Below are 7,172 nucleotides of genomic sequence, written 5' to 3' on the forward strand. Positions count from 1 at the left end.
AAAGATCAAGTCTGAGGATTCAAAAACAGCGAATCCAATCAGAATCTAAATCTGAATGCACCTCACCCCTCAATTTTCAAGATTGACCCTATAATTTGTAATTTCATGGGCTTCCGGTCTTCTCTACTTCGGCTCAGTGCAGAGTCCTTTAAGTAGAGACTCACAAGTGATAAACATCACACCCCGAGGAAACCTGAGCGTAGCCCGGCCTGCGAGTCGGAGCTCCCGAGGCAGAGTGCCGGCTGGGACTGGGAGGAGGCGTTACGACGACTCCTCTCCTCCCCAGGCCGCAACTCCCCCGCCCCCGCCAACTACTTCAGGCCTCTTAGAGCCTTACTCTCGCCCGCCCGCCCTTGCTCGGGGTGTCGGAGCTGGGCGCAGCAGGCGGGCCCAGCGCTGACGGGCGGCGCCTCCGCAGCTAGAGGGAGGAGGGCGGGAAGGCGGGCGGGGGAGGAGGAGGAGGAGGCGGGGCCTACGCCGGGCGGTAGCTAGCGCCGAGCGCGGTGGGAGAGGAGAGGGTACCCGGCTGGCTCGCCTGGCGGCCTCTGCCCGGATCTCGGCGCCGCAGCCCTGCGCCTCTCCCGCCCTTGTCTCCGGCTCCGCGGCCCAGTTACAGCGGAGGTGGCGGAGCCGTGGGCCACCGGTAGGTTGCACGGGGACGGCGGTTCCGCCTGCAACCTTTTGTGCTGCAGAAAAAGGTGGTGGTGATGGGCGGGTGGGTTGGGGGGTGCCCCAGTCACCGAGCCCCGGTGCCAGCCCCAGTCGCGGCACCGCCCCTTCCTCCCTGCCTCGTGTCGGGGCCGGGCGCGCGGTGTCCGCGCGGTGCTGGGGAACCCTGGGCGGGCGGGCCTCCGGGATGGGCGGCGGGTCGGCCCCAGGGGCCCCGGGCCTCGGCGGGCTGGTCCTTGGGCGCCCGGGCAGGAGGCTGGGGTCTGGTGAACTGGGTGGGGCCCTTGCGGGGTGCGGGGAGCCCGCGGCTGCTTGGCACAGGGGTGGGGCCGGAGACGCCGTGAGTGTGCAGCGCGTGTGAGTGTGCGGGGGCGTGCGCCCCCGTGTGCGCGCGGCGTGCGCTCGCCGGGGAGGTGCGGGGACTCGGCGAGCCGGAGCGCCTCTCCCGCGGTGCGGCCGTGCGGAAGTCAGGGCGCGTTGGCGCGCACGCTAGTTCCTCCGCCGGCGTGCCCGCACCGCGGGGCAGCCGGCCTCGGGGCCCCATTGAGAAGTAGCTCTTTACTGGGCTGGCGGCGGCTCTGGCCGCGCGCCCCGGCCGCGCGCTGGGTGCGACTGCCCCGGCCAGATAGCGCCTGGGGCGAACCCTGACGGCCTTATCTCGTCGGTCCTCCTCGCCCGAGCTGCAGTCCGGGGGGTGAGGCCGCCCTCGAGCCCGCAGCCCGCGCCCGCTGCGCTTCTGCTGGTGCGGCGAGGGCGGACGGACCGGCAGTGCCCGGGGGCGCGCGTGTAGATTGGGGTCGGGTGCTGGCCAGAAGCGAAAGCGGCAGATTTGTCGTTGGGCATCTCCGCCCTCTCCCCACCTGTCGCGGGTGGACTTTGGGGCGGGTGGTAAGCAGAGGAAAGGGGTTTCCAGGCGGGCGGCAGCCAGACGTTGAGCAGGCGGCCCCATTGTGAAGCTGCCAAACTCTCTCTAGTGGTGGAATCTGCAAATCTGCCAGCGAGGCGATGGGAACATGAAGGGAATGATGGCCCCGTCCTTTTCCCCTTGCAAATGTTCCACATCCTTAGGGTCTTCCTGCTTCTCCGCCCACATCAGTTTGTACCCGGGTGGGTTAGTGGTCTGTGTCGAGCCAAGATGCTGAGAGGGTATGCGTATGGTTGTAGTGAACAGGTAAAACTGGGGCTGGGAACTTTCTAATCACTTGAGCAAGAATGGAGGCAGTAGCATTTTACTGCATGCTCACTACTCCTAGCCGAGAGAGCAATTCTTGCACAACATTTCTGACGTTAGGAGAACTCTTTATTTTACATTGTTTTTCTCAGATGAGCCACCCTACAATTTAGAGTTGTTAGTTGTTAGAGGAAGTTACACACTAAGGGAGATAGAAGTGATCTCTTCCGAAAGTTTATTTTTTCAGTGATTTCAAAATACAGTATTGGTTATTACTGCAGAAGCGTTTGGTACTTTATTAATTCAAGACCAAGATTTATGCTTACACAATTATGTTTAATGAATGTTTCACAGATTTCAGTGTTTCTGTGATGTAGCTATGTATGCATTATAAACTCAATAAAATGACCAGGATGAAATATTAGGATTGATGAGCCCGTAGACCTTTTGATTTGCTAGGAAAGGTGTATACAGTATGCTTCTGTCATTTTAGTAAATTGCAAGTGAGACTGTTTAATAGTGACTATTCTAGGACATAAGATATATGCGGTATTTATTGACCTTGCATAATAGCGAATTTGTTTACTTTGTATAATTTTGTATCCTTTGGAGAGCTCTTGTACACCCTTAAAAGTATTTAGTGTGATAGGAGTAACAAAACTTTACATACAGAGTTGAAATTTGCTTTGCTGTTGCTGATTTATTTATATCCTCTGGGGAAAAAAATCAGCTCTTTTCCTTCAGGGAGAACTCTCGATTCATCACCAGCCTATCAAAATAAGTTCCTGGATTTAAGCTTTCATGTGGAAGGTTAGCTAATTCCACCGTATGCACCTGTCCCATTTCGGTTATGCTTTCCTAAGAGGCAAATTTCTTGTAAAGACTGCTTGTAGATCTGCAGTTCCAGTTACTGTCAGTCATATTTGTAGTGAAAGCAGTTTTTTTTTTCTAAAAGTAGAAGAGTGACTTTACATAATAGTGAGACAACGTTGGTAATCTAGCTTTAATTTCTACTAACAGAAATAGAGGGAAAATGCATGCTGCACTTTCAGGGGGTTGCTATTAAAAGAACTGATACTAGGAAGAGAAACACATTTTTTTGTCTTACTGAACTGATTATGGGTTGTCTTACCCCCTTGGTGAGGTTTGTAAGATCAAGGATGGTTTCAGAAATGTCACACACAAACTCTTCTTAAAAATTATTGATGATTTAGTTTTTATGAGTTACAAATGGAAAAGTGAGATTGGAGTAATCCCTACGAGGGGCACGTAGGGTAGGTACAGCTAAGCATTTTGTTCTTATTGTGTGTGTTGTACTAGCAGTTAAACCATTTTATTTCTGCTCCGTGGTCTATTACTTGAGAGATGTTTTGGTCCTTATCTTTTTTGTTTTTAGAGTAATCTTTGAGACTAGTGGTTGCAAAATATTTTCATTAATCTGAATGCAACTTTTAAAAATCTGCTTTTTAAAATTATTGATCTCTCCTCAAATAGCTACTCTGAGAAATACTGCCTGTTTCCTTTTTTTTTTCTTTGTGTTTTGGGATGTAGAATTAGAACCCATAACTTCCACCATTTTTCTTTGCCTAAAATGTATCTTGTTTTCCATAGTATACTCTTTAATGATTAGTGGGCTTTATTTACCAAAATTCACAAGGGCTATTTGCTGGCCTTCATATTTATAACCATATGATTTGGAAGTGATAGATTTTAATTTTTTTCTTTAAAAAACAAAACAAAACTCTTTTAAAGTAGGCTTCACGGTAGAGCCCAACACAGGGCTTGAACCCACAACCCTGAGATCAGTACCTCAGCCGAAATTAAGAGACAGACCCTTAATTGACTGAGCCATCCAGGCGCCCCTGATTTTTTTTATTTTTAATTTTTTTTCTTCCAAATTTTTATTTAAATTCTAGTTAGTTAACATATAGTGTAATATTGGTTTCAGGAGTAGAATTTAGTAATTAATCACTTACATATAACACCCAGTGCTCATCATAACCAGTGTCTTCCTCAATACCCATCACCCATCTAGCCCATCCCCCACCCCCTCCCTCTGTCAACCCTAGTTTGTTCTCTGTCCGTTAATTTTTTTTCTTATTGCTATTTTGTTAGTAGATCTGTGCTGAAGTCTGATACTTATGGCTTTTTTATACATAGGGATTTTGTGTGGGCCTGAACATTTCGTGTGGAGCTTTCTGTATTTGGGGGAAAAAAACACTCCTTTCTCTGGGTTCCCAGTACCATTCAGGTTTACTGTTCTATGCATTAGATTTCCATGTCTGTCTGTCTTTCCTTCTCGCCTGGTCTCCGGCTTCACTTTTTGTATTTGCCCCAGTGCCTGTACAATGCTGGGATATAATAAGACTCAAGAAATATTGTTGAAGGACAGAAGGAGTAAATGAATAATTGAGTGGCTGAGTGGATACAACCAAAGAAATACTCCTCGGATCTGTATGGGAAGCCACCGTGCAAGCAGAAGGGTCTTTTTTCCTCCTCCGCTCCCCACCCCCAGTCTTTTAATTCATTGCCTTTTCATTGTTAAATATTACTTTTGAGTAGGATAACCATGTAATTTCCAAACCGGGACACTTTGGAGAGATAAAGGGGGTGCTATAAATAATTATGCCGCATTACTGTCTGTGAACTGAGACATGTGGCCACCCTACTTTTGCAGGACATTCTTCTTTATTTACCTGTGTTGATATCTATCACCATGCCTGAGATATTTGACACGCTTCCTGGTTAATGTTTGCAAACTTTCCTATTTGCAGTAGCTTCATTTGCAGTCAAACATTGGGTGTCTTTTGCTTAGTCACTCATGGCTTCCCTATCCCGAGGCCTGCGGGAAGACCTTGGCCATGCTGACTTTTTCCTATTTTCATTGCTTCCAGGATAATGTCACGGGGTTTTCTGTTCGTTTCAGCTGTTTGTAGCTGGAAGCATTATGTATTCTAGCCTCTGCTCTTTTTACCTCAGTCTGTTTTTCTACATGGCATTTAGTCCATCTTGTAAGCATTTCACATGAGTTCTTTTCCTTCTTGCTGACTGTCTTTGAGAGGAGATCCGTTGATACCTTGGCAAGCCTTCATGGTAAAAACATTGGCCAGAATCAGCTGCAAGTGTTAAAGATTTATAGATTTTTAAAATATTCTAAAAATGCTATTTCTAAACATTTTTTAAAAAAGATTTTACTTATTTATTTGACAGAGACACAGCGAGAGAGGGAACACAAGCAGGGGGAGTGGGAGAGGGAGAAGCAGGCTTCCCGCTGAGCAGGGAGCCCGAGATGCAGGGCTTGATCCGAGGACCGTGGGATCATGACCTGAGCCAAAGGCAGATGCTTAATGACTGAGCCACCCAGGTGCCCCTAAAAATGCTATTTCAATCTAAAACTTTATTCTAGATTTGAAAGCAGCGGAACCTTAAAGTGATTGTCTACTCTTGCCCTGGAGCCGAAGTGGAAATTTAGGAAATGCTCGGTACTTTCATAGTAAACAAAATATATTAACTCATCATCCCTATTCTCCCAGTGTCTGTGGGCTTTGGAGTCAGACTTGTAGGGGTTCAGATTCTTGTTCTGACTCTCAAATAGTTATTACTTGATCGAATACTTTAAAATGGGGGTAATATTTTCCCCATGGAGTAGCTATAAAATGTTTGTAGCTTTTGGCATAGAGAAGGTGTTCAAAAATACTGGTTTCTTTTTATTAAAAATCCAGTTCTTTGGGAAATTTCATATTAAAATCTTAATTGTTTCTAGCAGGACATGGGGTAAAACCCATACTGTAATTTTTCTTCTTCTTCTTCTCTCTTTTTTTTTTTTTAAGCAAGATTCCTTTATAGGCAATCTCTTCAAGAAGATATATTCTTATACTACTCTCTGGTCTCGTTCTTTTAATTCTTCCTTTTTTTCAACATCTTTATCCTCTTCCTCTTAGCCTCTGTGCACAGATAGCAGGTGGTGACACACACAACAGTAAGCAGAGTCAGAAATGACTAAAAACTGAGACAGGGAATGGAGCTGCTGCACCTTGGTTTCGCCTGGGTGGCTCCCTTGGACTCTATGTTTGTGTTCTATTTTTGGCTTGGCACTGCTGTAATAGGGATAATCAGTTACTACACTTTGTTTACTATGAAATTACCGACCATTTTCTAGACTTCCACATCAGCTCCTGGGCAAGAGCTGGATAATTACTTTAAGGCTCTCTGTTTTCAAATCCAGAATGAAGTTTGGGGTTGATTTTTCTTTTGCTCTTGAAAAAAATGTTGGAAAATCTATTTTTTCAATGCATTCAAAAGTTTGAAAAGAAGCTCATATCACCAAATACGTAATACACATTACATGATAGCTTGAATGAGATTTTACAGTGTTTTCTTTTTTTTTTTTTTTTAAGATTTTTTTTATTTATTTATTTGAGAGAGAGAATGAGATAGAGAGCATGAGAGGGGGGAGGGTCAGAGAGAGAGGCAGACTCCCTGCTGAGCAGGGAGCCCGACGTGGGACTCGATCCCGGGACTCCAGGATCATGACCTGAGCCGAAGGCAGTCGCTTAACCAACTGAGCCACCCAGGCGCCCCTACAGTGTTTTCTAAAACTAGTTTTTATTTAGAATTAAAACACATCCAGATTTTTCTAACGTTCCTGCTCCTGGGTTTTCTGTCTAAATTTCTAAAAGTCTAAATGAAATGTATCTCACTCCATGATAGAGGTAGCCCTGAAAAATGAAGTGGAAATCTCTCTCTCTATTTGGCATCCAACCATATAACCAGCTAGTTACTGGTTGACAACGTTTTTGTCCTCCCTTATAATTTATGATTTTCAAGTGTCTTTTATGCTTCTAGGAGAAAGGGTCCATGATGTAGACTGGCTTCGTACAGGACTCTGGTATGTGCTTTAACATCCTCGCATTTTCAAGTTGGAAATAACACTAGAACTAGTAGCTAAAACCACCTCCTTCTAATCATTTCACAAGTGAGGCAATAAAGCTTTAAAATAAAGTGCCTCCCCACACATTTGAAATAGAATTCCATTTACAGAAATTAATTTACATTTTTCAGGAACATGGTTATTGTGTAAAAAGCTGTCCATCCGGGCTTATGACTGAACAGAGGCCACATGTATATAAAGCAAAGCCAGTGGGCTTCGGAGTCAGAAAACTGGGGTTCAAGTTCCCGCCTGACTCTCAAATAGCATTGCTTGATGGAATACTTTACAAGGGAGGTGATACCTCCTCGTGGAGTAGTGGTTAAGATGAAGTGATAGAAATGGCGCGTAGCTTTGGCGTACAGAAGGTGCTCAAAAATATGAGTTTCTTCTTAAATTTCCCTT

At 45.9% G+C, this 7,172-nt stretch overlaps 1 long non-coding RNA gene across 1 annotated transcript; it reads left to right on the forward strand.

Annotated features, from left to right (window-relative positions):
- The first annotated feature begins 344 nt into the window (after positions 1-344).
- LOC145719200 (uncharacterized) lies at positions 345-7,134 on the forward strand. The gene is made up of 2 exons (XR_014142236.1): positions 345-643; positions 6,686-7,134. It is a non-coding gene; the product is annotated as an uncharacterized LOC145719200 (long non-coding RNA).
- Positions 7,135-7,172: the final 38 nt, after the last annotated feature.

The sequence above is a fragment of the Leptonychotes weddellii genome, unplaced genomic scaffold, assembly GCF_054177405.1.
Source record: "Leptonychotes weddellii isolate Sample4059 unplaced genomic scaffold, ASM5417740v2 HiC_scaffold_3392, whole genome shotgun sequence".
Lineage (NCBI taxonomy): Eukaryota > Metazoa > Chordata > Mammalia > Carnivora > Phocidae > Leptonychotes > Leptonychotes weddellii.